Source organism: Rhodnius prolixus, unplaced genomic scaffold (assembly GCF_049639745.1).
Source record: "Rhodnius prolixus isolate KJV_2025 unplaced genomic scaffold, Rpr scaffold_5, whole genome shotgun sequence".
NCBI classification, from domain to species: Eukaryota; Metazoa; Arthropoda; class Insecta; order Hemiptera; family Reduviidae; genus Rhodnius; species Rhodnius prolixus.
The window spans coordinates 27,939,336-27,958,676 of record NW_027411624.1 but is presented as its reverse complement, the minus strand read 5'-3'; the positions used below and the strand labels follow the sequence as shown (position 1 = coordinate 27,958,676).

The 19,341-nt window shown below is 34.2% G+C and overlaps 1 protein-coding gene and 1 long non-coding RNA gene across 3 annotated transcripts in view; one reads left to right on the top strand and one right to left on the bottom strand.

Moving 5' to 3' along the window:
- The window catches only part of LOC141458644 (uncharacterized), a 118,121-nt gene that overhangs the window by 93,400 nt on the left and 5,380 nt on the right, over positions 1 to 19,341 (bottom strand). The gene's annotated exons all lie outside the window — the stretch shown is intronic.
- LOC141458651 (uncharacterized) lies at positions 4,668 to 18,712 on the top strand. Its single transcript, XR_012461088.1, has 3 exons — positions 4,668 to 4,794; positions 7,582 to 7,813; positions 18,469 to 18,712. It is a non-coding gene; the product is annotated as an uncharacterized lncRNA (long non-coding RNA).

Sequence of the window (19,341 nt, the reverse complement as noted above, 5' to 3'; positions counted from 1 at the left end):
TAAAGAACTCTATACTCTTCATTAATACTCTCGGTTGTGAATATATTTTTAACATTTTGACTTTATATATAAAAACAAAAATCATTTATTTAAAAAGACAAAAAAAGTAACGTGAAACTTTCACCCCAACCTTTTTTTTCTGTTCAAATTTGAAGGTTTTCTTTAAACTTAGTAGCACATCCGGTCTGGCGTTTTTTATCCAAATTCGGTAGTCCCACATTTTAGTCTCATTATTAGTGACTATAAGAGACAGGACTGTAAAATAAACAAAAAGACACTTTATAGGAAATCTAAACCATCTCTCTTCGACCTTCAACCCAAAAAGTATGTTTCATTAAAATTCCATGACAAAAATGGTTCAAATAAACCTCTTAGATCTACATAAATACGAATTGTCCATCTAGATTAAAGAAAATCATAGAAAAGCCTTTCGATAGAGTATCGAAAATAAGATAAGTACTTGTGGTTCGCCAATTTTGAACCAAACGTTTTTACGGCATCCCTCTAATTGCCACGTAAGTTCTAAATTGAAACCAGAGGACTTCAAATCTTTAAAAAATTCGAAACCTAACTCGGCAATATTACTAGAATATCTGTAAAAGTGATCTATAAAAAAAATGCAAATTAAACTCAATGAAAAAAGATCTATTTTATGGGGGGTCTTAACAATTAACAAGTCTCATTATGCTAATTTTTCCCCAAGGGAATGATTATCTTTGAAAGCTAATATAAAACAAATCAAACTTATTATTAAAGGCGGCAAACTACTAACAAACTACGTAACTAGACAAGAACCTCCAATGTACTGTTTCCTTTTTAGCCAATTTAAATTTAACTCCTACTGAAAACCAGAGACAATTGTTTGCAGCCTCAACTATTTCAATAAAACATTATATGATTAAAAATGAAACATTATCAAGTTGTCAGGTTATGACAAATATAAATTTAATAAAATGAAATAGAACGACTATTTTGGTGACTATTGTAAGACAAAACTCATACAGCAACCAGATATGAAGAAGATCAAATTTCAGATATTAATAAACGTCTGTTGGTCACGCGATCTAATTCAGAAGAAAATACAAAACTATGCTATCAACTCTACATTTCCACCACCTACGTAAAAAAACATATCAACAAACCTCTAAAATGAAAACAAATCAGCAATTCAAGATCAAGAAAAACTGAATTAAAGAATCAATATATTGAAAAACATTGAACACATGAAGAAATAAGATTTGGAGGCCTGAGCGGAGGTATGCGCATGAGCGAACAAAATACGAGGGTCGTTTGAAAAGTCCGTGTAAAAATAAAAACTACTTAATTTTTTGGGGTAAACCTTTTTTATTTTTCAACATAGTCTCCTTTTAGGCTTATACACTACGTCCAACGCTGCTCTAGTTTGTTGATCCCTTCCGAATAATAGGATTTGTCCAAGTCTGAAAAATAGCCATTCGTTTCTGCAATCACCTCCTCGTTTGAATAAAATCTTTTTCCCGCCAGCCATTTCTTCATATTGGGGAACAAATAGTAGTCCGAGGGAGCCAAGTCTGGAGAATAGGGGGGATGTGAAACGAGTTGGAACCCTATTTCCATTAATTTTGCGACCACAACTGCTGAGGTGTGAGCTGGTGCGTTGTCGTGATGGAAAAGCGACTTTTTTGTGGGCCAATCGTGGGCGTTTTACTTGCAGCTCGGTTTTTAAACGGTCCAATAACGATGAATATGCACCTGTAATAGTTCTACCCTTTTCCAGATAGTCTATGAGGACATTCTTTAGATTGTTCTTTGGTCTCAGGAGTGTAGTGATGTATCCATGTTTCATCCACAGTGACGAAACGACGCTTAAAGTCCTGCGGATTCTTCTGGAACAGCTGCAAACCGTCCTTGCAACACTTCACACGATTTCGTTTTTGGTCAAGCGTGAGCAATCGCGGCACCCATCTTGCGGATAGCTTTGTCATGTCCAAATGTTGATGCAAAATATTATGTACCCGTTCATTCGAGATGCCCACAGCACTAACAATCTTACGCACCTTCACTCTTCTGTCATCCATCACCATATCATGGATTTTATCAATGATTTCTGGAGTAGTAACCTCAACAGGGCATCCAGAACGTTCAGCGTCACTTGTGCCCATATGGCCACTCCGAAAATTTTGAAACCACTTATAAACTGTTCTAATCGAAGGTGCAGTCACCATAATGTTTATCAAACTTCTCTTTAGTCTCCTGAGGCGTTTTGCCTTTCATAAAGTAGTGTTTAATCAACACACGATATTCTTTTTCGTCCATTTTTTGAAAATCACTCGACTTCCTCGATTCAAACGAATGCCAAACACAAAGAAATAGACCGATCTGGCTGAAACTTGGGGTGTGTTCTTCTAAGAGATGCTACTAACTAAACATAACCTCGATACGCGCCAGTGGTACTATCTCTCTGACTTTGCACGGACCTTTCAATCGACCCTCGTAAGACCATCAGGATTTGTAGAGGAAAGAGCCAAATAAGGAGTACCTACATCCTCTAAAAGTGCTACAACTAGAGAATAATCTATTAAAGAATTACAGTATTATTGTGTAGCCTAATAGTGTGTACTATATACTGTAATTCTTTGGAAATCTACCTTATCTCGTGACGCGTTAAGTGATGAGCTCTCTTATGGAATTACTAAAATTTCTCCTTCGAGGCTAAGCAGTCAGATTTCAGATATTTTGGTTGGCGTTGCACAGATGAGGCGACGCTACCTATACAAAAATGTGGCAGTTTTTATTTATTAGAAAAGTTATTTCATTATTTTTTACACTAAATGGTGTAATTGAAGACATTACTTGTTTTTTTCTTATCGCTGTAAATGCGACTAATACGTAACATATTTCTTAGTAGCTAACAAGAATCCAAGATTTAACAGTTGGCGGACATTCAGTGACCAGTTGTTATCTGCAAATAAGAGAATAGTGTTGTATTTTTTGCCTAATCGGAATTGATTTCAATTGAGAAAAATTATTGATTAGTTTCTCTTTATCATGAGCTTATCGTCAGTTTAGCTACAATGAGTGGGTGCAACATTGATCAGTTTGAACGAATACTCTAACAAAAAATCTGTTTCAGCTTTTGAGGTTATCCCAAGATGAGGGTGATAAATATCAGCTGTAAATTCCGCTGAAAGGTTATCACTGAATTCTACTTTAGGTTCATTTAGTTAAACTTAAATATTACGGGGAAACCGACCGTCCTATAAGAAATAACTTACATTTGGGACGATTTAATCAATCTACAAATATTAAGAGCATTTAGATGCACAAATTGTAGCATTAATAACATCGATCTTTTTATAAAAATAATTAAAATAAATTAAGTGTTTATTTTTTGTACAGTTTAGCATTCTAAGTACCAGTCCATTTAGAGAAATAACGAAAATTCAGAAACGGAAGGTTCCACTGTCAGACAGCTGATATTATTCTTTAATACTGTTCCTTAATATTAAAATAAGAGTTAAATCAATAGACTGACTGAAGTAGCACTTTAGAGGATTCCCTATGCACTTTCACCAACAAAATCAGCTAAGAAAATTATATGTATATATAAATTATAGTACATACTATTGACTCTAAAATTAAAATGTGATAATTTAAGAGGTTCTACTGAAGACGCAGCCTAAGGAGAATATTCAATTTCATCCACCAAAGAGAAGGGATAAGATGGGTGAATAGTGCGCTGGATTCCCAAGCAGAGTTCCCGGGATCAAATCCATCTGCCTTCCCTCAGATTTTTTTCTTTTTATAGGAGAATCTTAGATCTGTCTTTTCTATAGTGGATAATGTTAAGTAAAACGAAACACACCATCAGAATGCCAACAGTGCACTGAAAACGGACAATTCCCAAAATAGCGCAGCAAACCGCGAAAAAAATAGGTCAAGATTACGAAACTGAAAGCGGCTGCTTTAGAAATGATAAAGTGTTCGGTCATGGAAAATGAATGGGAATCAGGAATATGACCCCCCAAAAAAAAGGTTTGAACATACCCGAAAACCATTTGGTGTAAGAAGAATGGTATTTTTCATTATAATTATAGGAGACATCCAACATCCGAGGTAAGCTGGCATCCAAAGCAATGTTCTTATTGCGTTACTGGCTCCGTAAAGTCTTTTTCACCGTGGCAAAGAACGCTAACACCATTCTCGGCCACAGAGATGTAAGTTGCTTCTACGAAAAGAGAATCTAGTCATTATTGATTTGTCAAACTACAACTTACGGTAGGCAATAACTTATAGTAAAAGAAAGTTTCTTGAGTGCTTTCTCCCCCTTAGATTTTTCGGTATCTTCACAAACTGGTGAATCTCAACAAATATCCACCATACTGTGGGCCAAGATCGCCTAACTCATCTGATAGCACTGTTACTAGAAAGTAACAACAACCCACCGTTGAAAGGCTGCAATATTTTTAGTAAATTAGTTTTACTATTTATAGAGAAACTAGCTGTACCCGTTCACACGTTGCTGTGTTTAACAAAAAGGCAGTTTTGAAACATAATTTATTAATGACCAAATGTATAAAATACATCGAAATGAAAATTAACAATAAAATTACCCCTACCTCAGAGTACAGTAGTGTCCTTGCAAAGTTATCATTTCTACATAATGTGAAAAATTCAGTTAATGTTGTTGGCGGTGGTGACATTGCTCTTGCACGTACATTTTCTGATGTAAAATACACACGCTGTCCATTTTCAAGATATACAGCTAAATGAACAACCGTTGAATATCGTTCATGAATGGAAAATGATATACAGGTAATACGCCATACAGCCTAATTGCTACTTATGAAGCGTCCCAGTTGATATTGGGTGACTTCATCGTTAGATGCAGTTGTATTTTCCACTCTAAACACTCCCATATCGCTTCCTTTGTTCACATATTTGCAAATATATTTTATAGCTTTCACTGAATTGCAGTACCCAACATTTATGTGTGCGTAATACGTTTTTAGTAGTAATGGAGAATATGGTACTACCCAACGATTATCAACGTCAATAGTATTGTTGAGACTTTTAGTTTAATTGATTTTCCACCATCTTCGGTATAATTTATTCTCGTATTAATTAATTGCAAAAAACTGTTTTTCATGGTTTCCATGGTTACACTTTCAACAAATATTACTAATTAAATGTTATTTTGATATTTTTGGGATATTTATTCGGGTGTACCTAGAACCCCAACTCTGATTTTAAAAAAAAATTGCAAAAACCTTCCCGGAGATATACCTAATAATTTCCCAAATTTTCACGGCGATTGGATGTATGGTTTTTGAATCTATCGAGTACAAACAAACAAACAGACACACATTCATTTTTATATATACAGATTATATACTACAATCACCTTGGACAAAATTCGTGATCAAAATATATAATAAACAATATACTTATTTAAATCAAAATTAACATACAATTTATATACTTGACATATTTACGGCGCCATGTCTAACACTACGTATTAAGTTGGTGGTGAAATCAATTTTCCATCTTATTTTTAAAATATTAATTCTGACAAGAGATGTAGAAACAAATTTTTAGATATCAACAAAAAATAAACACCTTTCCTTATTTCTAACAGAAGGAACTCATAAAGTTGTTCAAATTTTATAAAAACAAAAAATAGCACTAAACCGAATAAGATAAAGAGATAATAGAACAAAGTCATTATCAAGGTTAAATTATTAATGTGTGCCTAGTGTTGTTTGTATTTACTGCAGTTGAACTTGTGGCGTCTATTTCAGCATTCGTGAACAGATAATTAACTGTGCCCGTCTACAATGTGGGACGTCAGCCAAATTTCATTGCAATATATTCACTAACGCCCTACTAAATACTACTTAACCGATTGGACTGACCCAATACTTCCCTCAATGTTACTTAATGCGATGGCACGCAATTAAGCTGTGAACATATTTAATCACTTCTTTATACAAACAAATACTCACACACATACACACCAGCATTAGTAATACCACCACGCCTTTTAGCCATTATGAATGGAACTATAAACAATAATAAAAACAAGTGTTGCCATAGAAACCTGTTGTTTTTTCAACTAAATTGGCAAAGACTAAAAAAGACTCAATTTATCCAGAATTAACAACTTACGAGGGTCGTTTGAAAAGACCGTGCAAAGTCAGAGAGATAGCACCACTGGCGCGTATCGAGTTATGTTTAGTTAGTAGCATCTCTTGGAAGAACACACACCAAGTTTCAGCCAGATCGGTCTATTTCTTTGTGTTTGGCATTCGTTTGAATCGAGGAAGTCGAGTGATTTTCAAAAAAATGGACGAAAAAGAATTTCGTGTGTTGATTAAACACTACTTTATGAAAGGCAAAACGCCTCAGGAGACTAAAGAGAAGCTTGATAAACATTATGGTGACTCTGCACCTTCGATTAGAACAGTTTATAAGTGGTTTCAAAATTTTCGGAGTGGCCATATGGGCACAAGTGACGCTGAACGTTCTGAATGCCCTGTTGAGGTTACTACTCCAGAAATCATTGATAAAATCCATGATATGGTGATGGATGACAGAAGAGTGAAGTTGCGTGAGATTGCTAGTGCTGTGGGCATCTCGAATGAACGGGTACATAATATTTTGCATCAACATTTGGACATGACAAAGCTATCCGCAAGATGGGTGCCGCGATTGCTCACGCTTGACCAAAAACGAAATCGTGTGAAGTGTTGCAAGGACGGTTTGCAGCTGTTCCAGAAGAATCCGCAGGACTTTAAGCGTCGTTTCGTCACTGTGGATGAAACATGGATACATCACTACACTCCTGAGACCAAAGAACAATCAAAACAATGGGTTACCAAGCGGGAATCTACGCCAAAAAAGGCGAAGACCGTTCCTTCGGCCGGAAAGATTATGGCGACTGTCTTTTGGGATTCACAAGGAATAATCCTCATCGACTATCTGGAAAAGGGTAAAACTATTACAGGTGCATATTGTTCATCGTTATTGGACCGTTTGAAAACCGAGCTGCAAGAAAAACGCCCACGATTGGCCCACAAAAAAGTCCTTTTCCATCAGACAACGCACCAGCTCACACCTCAGCAGTTATGGTCGCAAAATTAATGGAAATAGGGTTCCAACTCGTTTCACATCCCCCCTATTCTCCAGACTTGGCTCCCTCGGACTACTATTTGTTCCCCAATGTGAAGAAATGGCTGGTGGGAAAAAGATTTTATTCAAACGAGGAGGTGATTGCAGAAACGAATGGCTATTTTTCAGACTTGGACAAATCCTATTATTCGGAAGGGATCAACAAACTAGAGCAGCGTTGGACGAAGTGAATAAGCCTTAAAGGAGACTATGTTGAAAAATAAAAAAGGTTTACCCCCAAAAAATTAAGTTGTTTTTATTTTTGCACGGACTTTTCAAACGACCCTCGTACTTTTACACTTTCATGTCATAAATACAAATAAACATCTAAAACATTTTGGTTTGAAAAAACAAATAAGTGTTTTATCTTTAAGAAAATGTTTTATGAAATCCATTCTAAAAATAGAAAATATAATCAATTTATATTTATAGAAATGCATTGAAGTAAAAGAAGAATAAAACCAACTGCTAAAGACGAACACTAAAGCACAAAAAATTCTTTTGCATTAATAAGAGAAACTGAGAATGAAGACGTTCACTAAATACACAGTCAAGCCTATTCAAGAGAACATCAGAAGCAAAAAATATCTATCTAAATGGTATTTGATTAACCGAGCCAACCATAACATAGGAGGATCTATAAATTAGAACTTGAGATAAGACGGTAAGCTGTACATCAATAAGCTAGTCCAAACATCACATCTTTGGCCAGTTTCCAGCCTTTTAGAAATGTTATTCAAACAAAAATATATATATCGAGAAATCAATGTTACTTTCTCTAACTGTTCTTTGATTTCTAAGGTCTCCTGCGGAAGAAATGATATTTTTAGGGCATAGTTTCACATCCAGACTGTCTTTCCCTCTCTGAGATAACCCAAAAACGAAAACAGATAAACTTGAATTCCTTAAATAACCTGGTCTAATCTAACATGAAGGTAATTGTTAAAATTTATCATTAACAAAAAAATACTTGCTTATTGGAAATATTATTACGGACCGAATAATGTACGAAGTTTGTATCAAATAATTTAAAAGTTACTTAATTTCTCATAATAACTTTATAACAAGGTTTAATTTCGAGTTTAAAGCCATTGATCGAGCAAGTTCGTTTAATGTTCGAGTAAGAAATACTTTATTTACACTAGATAGTATAAACAAACAAGTGGTGCAGCTTAAAACTAAGATATATTGCTTAATTGACATAAAATACTGGATCTGTTCTTAGATAACTCATTCATAAAAGAACACAAATAAAATAAATACATTTAACAAAAATACAATACTAATCACTAACAATAATGCGAACCGGAGAACACCTTCCTTGAATTCTATGCTGCCTAATACTTTGCGGTACTTTACTTAAAAGTATACTTAAGCATTTTTTCAAAAATTGCCTGCTTAAAATTACATGACATCCTAGATTTGCTCTCAAAACCTCACAAGGGAGGTCGGCTATATTAGCACCACTGCTGGTCTAGTCAAAGGCTATGATATGCACGCAAAAAAAATAAAATATAAATCGCATACGAAGTAAAAGAAACCTCGCCTCGTCCATCAATTTCGGCATCTTCGAGTAATTAATTAGAAGCATTTTGGGCATTTACTAAGCACTTGTGCAAAAAAAGGGCTTCTTCATTATACATTTCTGCGTTCATCACTTCCAAAATCTTGCTGTTCTCCTTGAGGGTTCATGGAAATATTTCATTGACTTGTAAACGTTAACCAGTTTTTGTTATTATATGTCAACATTTAGAACAATATCAGTCACTTTACAAAGCTTAACAGATCGGATTTAGAAAAAAACTCTTAAAATTCAAATCAATTATTTAAAACTTAAGTCAAAAACTTATTTACAGCACTAATAGAAATTCTAAACAATTTTGAGTTGCCCGATTATTTTTAAAAGGTTTTCCATAACAAACTTATCAACGAAAACTTTTAGAATGATGTTATAGGTTAAAATCAATTTCTACGAATTATTTAGTACTGTAATCTTTCGAACTGAAGGCTGGATGATATGATTGTGGTTAGATAGTAAAATAAATAGAGAAAACGTTAAGTGTTTACGCAAAGTAGGAAACGTTTAGTCCAATCAAAGGATTTTGGACTCACAACAAGATCTGACGGTAAACGCAATAACAATTTCCAATATTTTGAAATCTTTTTTGAAAAAAAAAAAATTAATATTCATGGAATGCCAAAAAAATTATTTATCTAGTGAACTTTAAATTTAGAAAATTTAACACTAACAAAATACAAAGTGGCAATTACGGAGATAAAAAGTACATTTATTTTTTAATTTAATTAATAGAAAAAAATTAATGAAACTAGCATAAATTAAACAATAGAAAAATAACTTCGCGGAGTTTGCAAAAGAAATAAATACAGATTAATGGTTGGAATAATCATTCTTTTCACAGCATATGGAATGTTTGATTCCTCTGTTAAATCAATAACAACTCTCAGTTCAGCTTTGATCTGGTAAAAAAAGGTGGATAGAGTAAATTGTTCAAACATTTTTTACAGGAGACTTAGAACTCTTATCTGGTCTTTAATACTTCAGTTTTTTTTAATTGCAACAGCTTTAAACTCCACATCTATTCACTACTACAAGGAAGCTTAAAGTAAATGTGTTCCTACAGAAACGTTAAACATCTAAGTTTATAAAAAAAGATTATTTAAAGATTATCTTTTAAAAGATTTAAAAAGTCATTAAGGACATTTAAAAAACTAATTTAACAAAACCAACAATGTCATAACAGTAAAGTTAATTAGTTTCATAACAATCTCAACTAATAAGTTCACAAATATTGGTAAATGAGTTTTCTTAAGAGACCAAGGTCTACCTTGAGAATTTGGACAAGTCGCAATTGCAAAAACTAACATTTAAAAAAATAGAATTAAGTTTAAAATACTCGGCTTAAATTCTCAATCCTTGATTTTCACCAAACACAGAAAGTTTATACTTAATTAAAATTCGCCATTAAACTAAAAAGCTTAATTAAAAAAAAATCAAACAATGGAATTAGCTGAGTAGTTAGCGCCCTGGATTCTCAATGAACCTAGCTGACAGTCCTTAAGATTTTCTCTTCCTAGTAGCCTTCTCACAGCTCCGGTGATAAGACACTGTTTTCTGCAACGACAGAACCCTGTCCGGAGGCGGGCCGAAAACTGAAAAATACTCCAGCCGCTATTTACCGAAAATGGAGACGCGCTTTTAAAAAAGGAACAAAAATATCCGGAGTTTTCGGGGAAATCAATAAAAAAAAATTCTTTCTTGACTTTACAAACTGTCAAATTGGAATAAAATCCGGTAACAGCTTACCGCTCTGGTAAATTGAAAACAGAAATTTTCTTTAAGGAAATTATAAAATAAATATACAGTACAATGAATCATAATCTCCTGTCAGACTAATTTCAAGTCAGTTTCATTTGAGCACAACTAAATTGAACCAAATAAACAGACATATCTGGGGCTAAACCAAAGTATACCTAATTTATTTTCTATACATAAAAGTTATCAAGATAGTATAATGCATCCCTCAGAAAGACTGGAACTGCAAGTTTAAGAACAAAAAAAAACAAAAGAGGAAAGCGCAAATTTTTAAAAGGCATGAATTAATTACAGCACAAACTCCGTAGAGCATAACACTCTCCTTCCAAACAAATTAGACATTGATGAAGGCACACATCCGTGCCGAAACTTTTGGTAAATAGCGAAAGAAAAGTGTTTAAACCAATAAACCAAGAAGTCCTTTTTGACCACAACCAACAATAAATTTACTTAGTCTTAAGAAAATAAGTTTTTCATTCTATTCATTTTTTTTAATTTTTTTGGATTGGGAGAATGTACGAAGTCTGTAAATTAAGTGATGAGACTGATTTTTTAAAATTTTTTTATTCAAAAAGAATTACAATTCTATATTGTCACCTTCAAAATAACTTCCTTCTGAAGCCACACAGCGCTGGAGACGTTTCTTCCACTCCTCATAGCAGTGCTCGAACTCCGATACTGGAATAGCCTTCAGCTGGTCGGTTACCGCCGTTTGAATACTTTCGACTGTCCCAAAATGAGTTCCCTTGAGGTGATTTTTCAACTTCGGCAAGAGAAAACAGTCACAAGGGCTCAAGTAAGGAGGCTGAGGATCCACAGAAATGTTTTTACTGGCCAAAAACTCGTTTATTGAAATTGCTGTGTGACAAGTATTAAAAGTGTTGCAACACCCACTTGTTCTTGATGTTTGGTCTCACACGAATGACCCTTTTTCGAAGTTTTTCAAGAACCTCTCGGTAAAAGTGTTGATTGACCGTTTGACCTTGAGGTAGAAACTCTTTGTGGAAGATTCCCCGTGGATATAGAAAAAACAAATCAGCATGCATTTGATCTTACAACTTCGCCATCCTTGCTTTTTTCAATTTCAATAAACAGAGTTTTTGGCCAGTAAAAACATTCCTGTGGCTCCTCAGCCTCCTTATTCGCCTGACTTGAGTCCTTGTGACTTTTTTCTCTTCCCGAAGTTGAAAAATCACCTCAAGGGAACTCATTTTGGGACAATCGAAAACATTCAAACGGCTGTAACCGACCAGCTGAAGGCTATTCCAGTTCGAGCTCTGCTATGAGGAGTGGAAGAAACGTCTCCAGCGATGTATGGCTTCAGAAGGAAGTTATTTTGAAGGTGACAATATAGAATTGTAATTCTTTTTGAATAAAAAAATTTACAAAAAAATCAGTCTCATTACTTAATTTACAGACCTCGTATTTATTAATGTGAATGTCAGCAGATGGTCGCAAAAATTTATCTGTGAATAATGTTTAAGTCTTAAATACGCATTTCCAATTTTTTTGGATTTTGAGATGAAACTTCATTTCAGTTTTCATGATAATATTTAAAAAGTACTATATAGTTTGAATATTTTTTTATACTTTCCGTCGAAGCACGCATATTTATTGTATACCTGGCCGGATTCAGGATTTCCATTCATCATCAGAGAAGTAGATTGAACAGTTTGCTGTAAAGATCGCTTCTGTTACCTGCAATCGAAATCTCTTCATCAAATTGATTGATACCCCCTCTGATGATAGATTTAAGTACGAATCCAGTCAGGGATATCAATAAACACGCATGCGCTATTACGGATAAAATCAAAAATATCCCCCAGTTCTGCGGAACTAACCACATTTACATTATATAGTTTAAAGTTCTGCAGTTTTGATCTTAAAGTAATGTCAGCGCACATGCAGTATTTTCTAAAAATAATTTACTACCATTACTTAAATTATTCTTTATTTAAATGATTATTTTTTTTCTCGATATTAACTGGAATTATGAGAATTAGTCGCTATTGCAATACTCTCAAGTAGAGAAAGATGTGAAAGTAAGATCAGAACAAAGTGTAAAATGTAAAAGAAGAGAGAGCCAGAAGGAGAATGAGAGAAAACTAGATACAGCGACTAGAAGAGAGAAGTCCTTGAGGATATCGTGACCTCTGAGGCAGCACGGACCCGGGACCGTTAGCATGTCTGCTATCCACGGCTAATTTTAGAATCATCAGACGGATTCACTTTTCAATTCCATCATATCGTTTTACATTCGTTGTTAATTATATATAAATAATTAATTTTCTCTTCTTTTTTTTAAATGTTTAAAGTGGCGAATATTCTGTTTGTAGCAATAAAGTTTAATTATCGATTCAACTTAGTTACAAATTTAGAATATTGCACAACTAATGGAGTTAGAGTTCAATAATAGAATATACGAGGGTCGTTTGAAAAGTCCGTGCAAAAATAAAAACTACTTCATTTTTGGGGGTAAACCTTTTTTATTTTTCAACATAGTCTCCTTTTAGGCTTATACACTTCGTCCAACGCTGCTCTAGTTTGTTGATCCCTTCCGAATAATAGTATTTGTCCAAGTCTGAAAAATAGCCATTCGTTTCTGCAATCACCTCCTCGTTTGAATAAAATCTTTTTCCCGCCAGCCATTTCTTCATATTGGGGAACAAATAGCAGTCCGAGGGAGCCAAGTCTGGAGAATAGGGGGGATGTGAAACGAGTTGGAACCCTATTTCCATTAATTTTGCGACCACAACTGCTGAGGTGTGAGCTGGTGCGTTGTCGTGATGGAAAAGGACTTTTTTGTGGGCCAATCGTGGGCGTTTTTCTTGCAGCTCGGTTTTCAAACGGTCCAATAACGATGAATAATAATATGCACCTGTAATAGTTTTACCCTTTTCCAGATAGTCGATGAGGATTATTCCTTGCGAATCCCAAAAGACAGTCGCCATAATCTTTCCGGCCGAAGGAACGGTCTTCGCCCTTTTTTTTGGCGCAGATTCCCCCTTGGTAACCCATTGTTTAGATTGTTCTTTGGTCTCAGGAGTGTAGTGATGTATCCATGTTTCATCCACAGTGACGAAACGACGCTTAAAGTCCTGCGGATTCTTCTGGAACAGCTGCAAACCGTCCTTGCAACACTTCACACGATTTCCTTTTTGGTCAAGCGTGAGCAATAGCTTTGTCATGTCCAAATGTTGATGCAAAATATTATGTACCCGTTTATTCGAGATGCCCACAGCACTAGCAATCTCACGCACCTTCACTCTTCTGTCATCCATCACCATATCATGGATTTTATCAATGATTTCTGGAGTAGTAACCTCAACAGGGCGTCCAGAACGTTCAGCGTCACTTGTGCCCATATGGCCACTCCGAAAATTTTGAAACCACTTATAAACTGTTCTAATCGAAGGTGCAGAGTCACCATAATGTTTATCAAGCTTCTCTTTAGTCTCCTGAGGCGTTTTGCCTTTCATAAAGTAGTGTTTAATCAACACACGAAATTCTTTTTCGTCCATTTTTTGAAAATCACTCGACTTCCTCGATTCAAACGAATGCCAAACACAAAGAAATAGACCGATCTGGCTGAAACTTGGTGTGTGTTCTTCCAAGAGATGCTACTAACTAAACATAACCTCGATACGCGCCAGTGATGCTGTCTCTCTGACTTTGCACGGACTTTTCAAACGACCCTCGTACTCCTATTGTTATGCAGAATAATGGAATATATAACCAGAGAAAACTAGATTTTCTTATGTAATTAGATTCTCGCACTTATTAATTTTTCCAAATTCTCTTAACTATTTATCTAAATTTTAAATTCTTATCTTTCTAGAAACTTGAAACAGAAACCTGTAACATAATGAAATTTCTTTCATATCATGAACATATTTAACAAATAACAAATAATAATGATACATTACAGGAATCAAATAAAAATCAATTTACACGGAATTTAAAAAAAAAAAATCAAATTCAATAAATACAAAATAAATAGTGAAGAGAAGTAAAAAATGAAGAGTAGAAATTTAAACAAGTTAAGTGGAAATTGCGAGAAAATGGAAAACCTTTCAGTAAAGTATGAATGTCAGGGTAATAAATTTTCGAATTCTGTAATTTAACAATTTTTTAAAAAAATGTACAACTCTTTTAATCTAAAGTTTCATTAAATAACTAATAGGCGCATTTATCATAACTAGGGAACGGATTCGTATGTATTTACATATTTTTTTCTAGGCAATTTACAGACGTTTTTCAACTAGAAGTATTCATACTGACACTCTTTAAGCTGTTTGAGTCTACTTTTATTTCACATATTTGGATGTTATCGCATATTTATACATATTTGATTAAAATAAATAAATATTTCTACATATTTAATCAATATATGTACATATTTTTCATTTTGGGCATATTTTCATAATTGGGAGGTGGTTGACAGGAACTGTGAACCATAGACTGTGAATCACAGTGGTTAAAAAAGTGTTTTTAAAAGCACCAAGTTGCATTAAAATGCTAAAAGATCTCTATCCAGACTTGTGCCTTCCACCAGAACCAATATTGGCAAGATGGGGTACTTGGCTGGAAGCAGCTCAGTATTACTATGAAAACTACAATAAAATCAAGAATGTCCTTTCACATCTCGAAGACGAAGCAGTAGCGATAAATACAGCCAAGTCTTTATTCGAGAAACCTAATTTAAGGAACGAACCTTGCATTCATTTCTGACAATTGCGTATTTCTTGCACAAGCCATTACCCAACTTGAGTCCCAAAATGTTCGACTGACAGAAAACGTGTCCAACGTTAAAAAAAAAGTCATCGAAAAGGTGGAAGGAATACCTGGGAGTAAGGGAGATCTGATCAGATCAAAACTGGTAGAAGTACTGAGCAAGTACAAAGGGTGGGAGACCATCTGCCAGATTTCTGATATTATCAGTGGAACAGAAGTCACCTCAGAACATCGTGTACCCTTTACAACCAACGAGATAACTTCTTTCAGCAAGGCACCTATAACATCTGTAGATGTTGAACGATCTTTTAGTCGTTACAAGTCCATCTTACGCCCAGATCGTCGTCACTTTACGTTCCAACATTTGAAATTTCATGTGGTTGCAAACAATTTCGAAGAGTGAAGTTTTCAAAATTGAAAATTTAACACATCTTTTTATAAATAGTAAAAATGTTCTTTGCTGTATAAATCATTATAACTTGTAAAAACAAATTATTTTGTTCCTAATAAATTATTATAAATTGTAAAAATATTCTTTTCTTGTATAAATAATTATAACTGCCCCCCCCCAAAAAAAAATTCCATTTTCATAAAAAAAATGTCCATTTTACTTAAATATTCCAGAAAATATTTTAAGAAAATCACATATTTTCCACATAATTGACGAAAATAAATGCATATTTTCGTTAAATATTTGGCATTTTTAAATACATAAAAATCCGTTCCTTAATAATACTTCACAGGTTACTTTCATCTCCAAAAAGTGCTCGCTAATGAATATGTTTCAAATAAAGTTATAGATATTACTTAAGGCAATTAGAAAGGGAGAGGGATTGAAGGCGAGGCACATAAAGCTAAGATGTAAAGTCGTACTGGTTTCGATTCCTGGAGGAGCTTTGGGATTTTATATAATCGTTAATATGAGATATTAATTAATATATAAGAAAGTATATTGCTGGTTGCCTCCGTCCAAGATACCAATTTGCTGTCGTGGACGGAGGCGACTAGCAAACATACTTAGCTGTAATTTTTTTTTTTATTAACCATTAAATAAAATCCAAGGCCTAAAGACCGGGAATCGAACCCAGTACCACAATACATATTAGCTTTGCAGGTCTTGCCTCTTAACCGCTCGGCTACCGTGGCGCCTAGGGATGGGAAGCTATATTTTACCACTATTTCTAACGAATACAAATTTTGTTAACAACACTAATCCAGGATTTATGGCACAATTAACACTAAAAATTCAAATCGTGACCCCGCCAACTCCTAAGAACAAAATTCCATTCAACAAAAGAACTAGTAGCAACAACTTCTTTAAAAAAAAGAAGACAGTTAAACAAACAAATCACCCTCTAATGAGCGTTTAAAAAGCTCTATTATACAGGGCAACTGCAATGCGACAACCAAGTACCATGCCAGCCAAATGTCACACTTCTAAAAAGTTTATGTGCACTTAGCAGCAGCACAAACCGGTCATCTAATTCAGTTGATCTGAAAATCAGAAAAAATAAATCCATACGGGCCATTTATGGATTGTAAAGTGAAATTATCTGGGGTTTTGGCTATAAAGAGGTTATTTCAGAAAACAATTTCAAATATTTCAATGGATAATTGGAACACAAAGAAAGTTGTTCTAAATTTAGAGTAATTAAACTCAATAACATAAAGTGAAATTTATTATATTCATTATAACTACTTATAATAACAATTGTCACAAGGATGTACTACTATTTTATTAGTTTCAGTATGCAATAAAGTTCAGAGCAAATATTTTGTACTTCTAAGTCAGAGAAATAGTTTATAGGAATAATACCTGCAGTTCAGAGATTCAAAAAACATTTTTGAATTAATTTATTAATTTCTTAAATTACTTAAATATTTTCTCTTATGCAACAATTACCGTTATACCGGGCAATTGTCTGCTTTTAATGAAGGGAGTTTAACTAGTCATGAGCCGGCAACAAATTACTTCAGCTAAATGTGTAAGTTACTCTTCTACCAACTTGAGACGCCGGATTTAAAAAAAACAGAAGCATGTGTGAAAACAAAGTATTAAAAAATGAACTTGATTATAATACAGGCAGCAATTTGTAATAATGTAGAAGGGAAGAAGAAGGAATTAGCTAACTGTTAGCGAATAATGGATTCCAACGCAGAGATCTCAAGTTTCGAAACAAGCTGTTGGCTATTAAATTTTCTCTTCCTAGAGCATCTTACAGCTCACAACCAGGTGATGAATAGTGTTGCTAGTATCGAGAGAATAATGTCCGGAGGCCGGCAGTGCACTGCAAAAAAGTTTCGAGCTCTGATGACCTCCGATGTTGTCGCGCTATTAAAATAAATAATAGTAATCAAAGTAAAAGGCGCTGATCGCAAGTATGTTGACAAATATCTTGGATTGTCTAAATAGATACATATTTTTTTTTTGTGGCGCATCAACAGCTGACGCCCGGAGCTTTTTCCAGTGCAGTGCCGGCCTCCGGACAGTGTTCTCTCGTTACAGACAACACTGTCCATCACCGGACAGTGAGCTGCAAGAAGCTCCTAGGAAGAGAAAATCTAAGGGTCAGCTGCTGGATTCGAACCCGGGACCTCCGTGTGGGAGTCCAGTATGCTAACCTCATAGCTAATCCCCTCCCTAATAGATACGTATTAAATACTTTTCCACAATAATAAAAATAACAATAAATGTAATGGCCACATTCTAAATTAAAACAAGTGAAAGAAACAAGTAGGATGATCAGAGATTTAATTCGTGAGCCAGACTGGGTGAAAGTAAATTGTCTGCTTTTAACGAAAAGCATTTAATAATAAATTCGATAATTTATTTAGCAATTCGTGATATTCATGCAATTAGTAGTGTCAAGCCTATCTATGGACGAGCTGAACTAACCGTTAAAAGAGGGTTTCAAGAGACAGAGCACACTCTGACAAGATTAATCCCCAATTAAACATTTGCTTTCAGTCAGATACAAATCAATCCTCAACACGAACCAACTCGAGCCTTTTTTTAGAGTGAGAGTCTAAATGGTAAATAATATCGCCAATAGGTCCAGTTTATAGTATTATGTGTAAAAGGAGGAAGAATTCCATTCAAATAGTTCAGATTCTCCTCTTCTCTAAGAGCCAAATCTATTTTCACCATTAATTTAATGAAGTCATCCAAATCTTCCACATGCACCACATATTAACATACACTTATTATTAGAAGAAGAATATTAAGAGAAATAATTTTTTTTCTCTTTTAGAAGTTTGAAAAAAAGAAGGTTATGTAAGCTGCTTTTAGAGAAAACCGTGTTTGTTCAAGTGTCAGATTTTTTTTCTTGGTGTTTTGCTGATCGATAAACTAACCCACTCACATCTCATTTCGATTGCAGCTTTGAGAATACTATAAAAATTATTACAAACAAGAAATTTAAATTCGAAATTCTGTCACAGAAACTTTAAATAACAAACTAAATGTAACAAAATAAATAGCTATTTCAAACTGGACACTGTCTAATTAGATTCCCATAAATTCAATTAAAGATTCTTTTTTTTTCTATAAAAACAGAAAGTTAATGGACCAAATTAAAAGAAAGCTGGAAATTAGCAACTCGGTAAATTGTGACAACTGTGCTGCCCCTTACGATCTCTAAGTGAATTATTATTCTTTTCCTGATTCTAACCTGATTCTAAATTGTAGCATTGTTGTATATTTAAATAATGCTACAGTATGTTGGACTCTACGTTCTATAAACACTAGCATCAAGGCGAACAAGTATTTAAAAACAAGAAAACAAAAAATAAAAGTTGTATAAAACAGTGTTAACCGATATGTTTTTGTAGTAAAAAAAATTTCGTTTTTATTTTGTGGTACAGTACGATCTTTTAAAGTATTAACCTTTAGAAAATTCAAATCAAGGAATTGGTAGCCGATTAGAATTAACATTATTTTTTTTGTCGGTGAGTACTGTTACAAAATATTGCATAAACAAACACAATCCATGTGTAACCCATTTAAAAATATACTGTTAACAGAAACAGATACAACATGACTCTTTTCACTTATCAGATGAGAAATTCACACATTATTTCAAGGATCTGAAAACTCATAAAATGTCCAGTCCAAAGGACTGAAA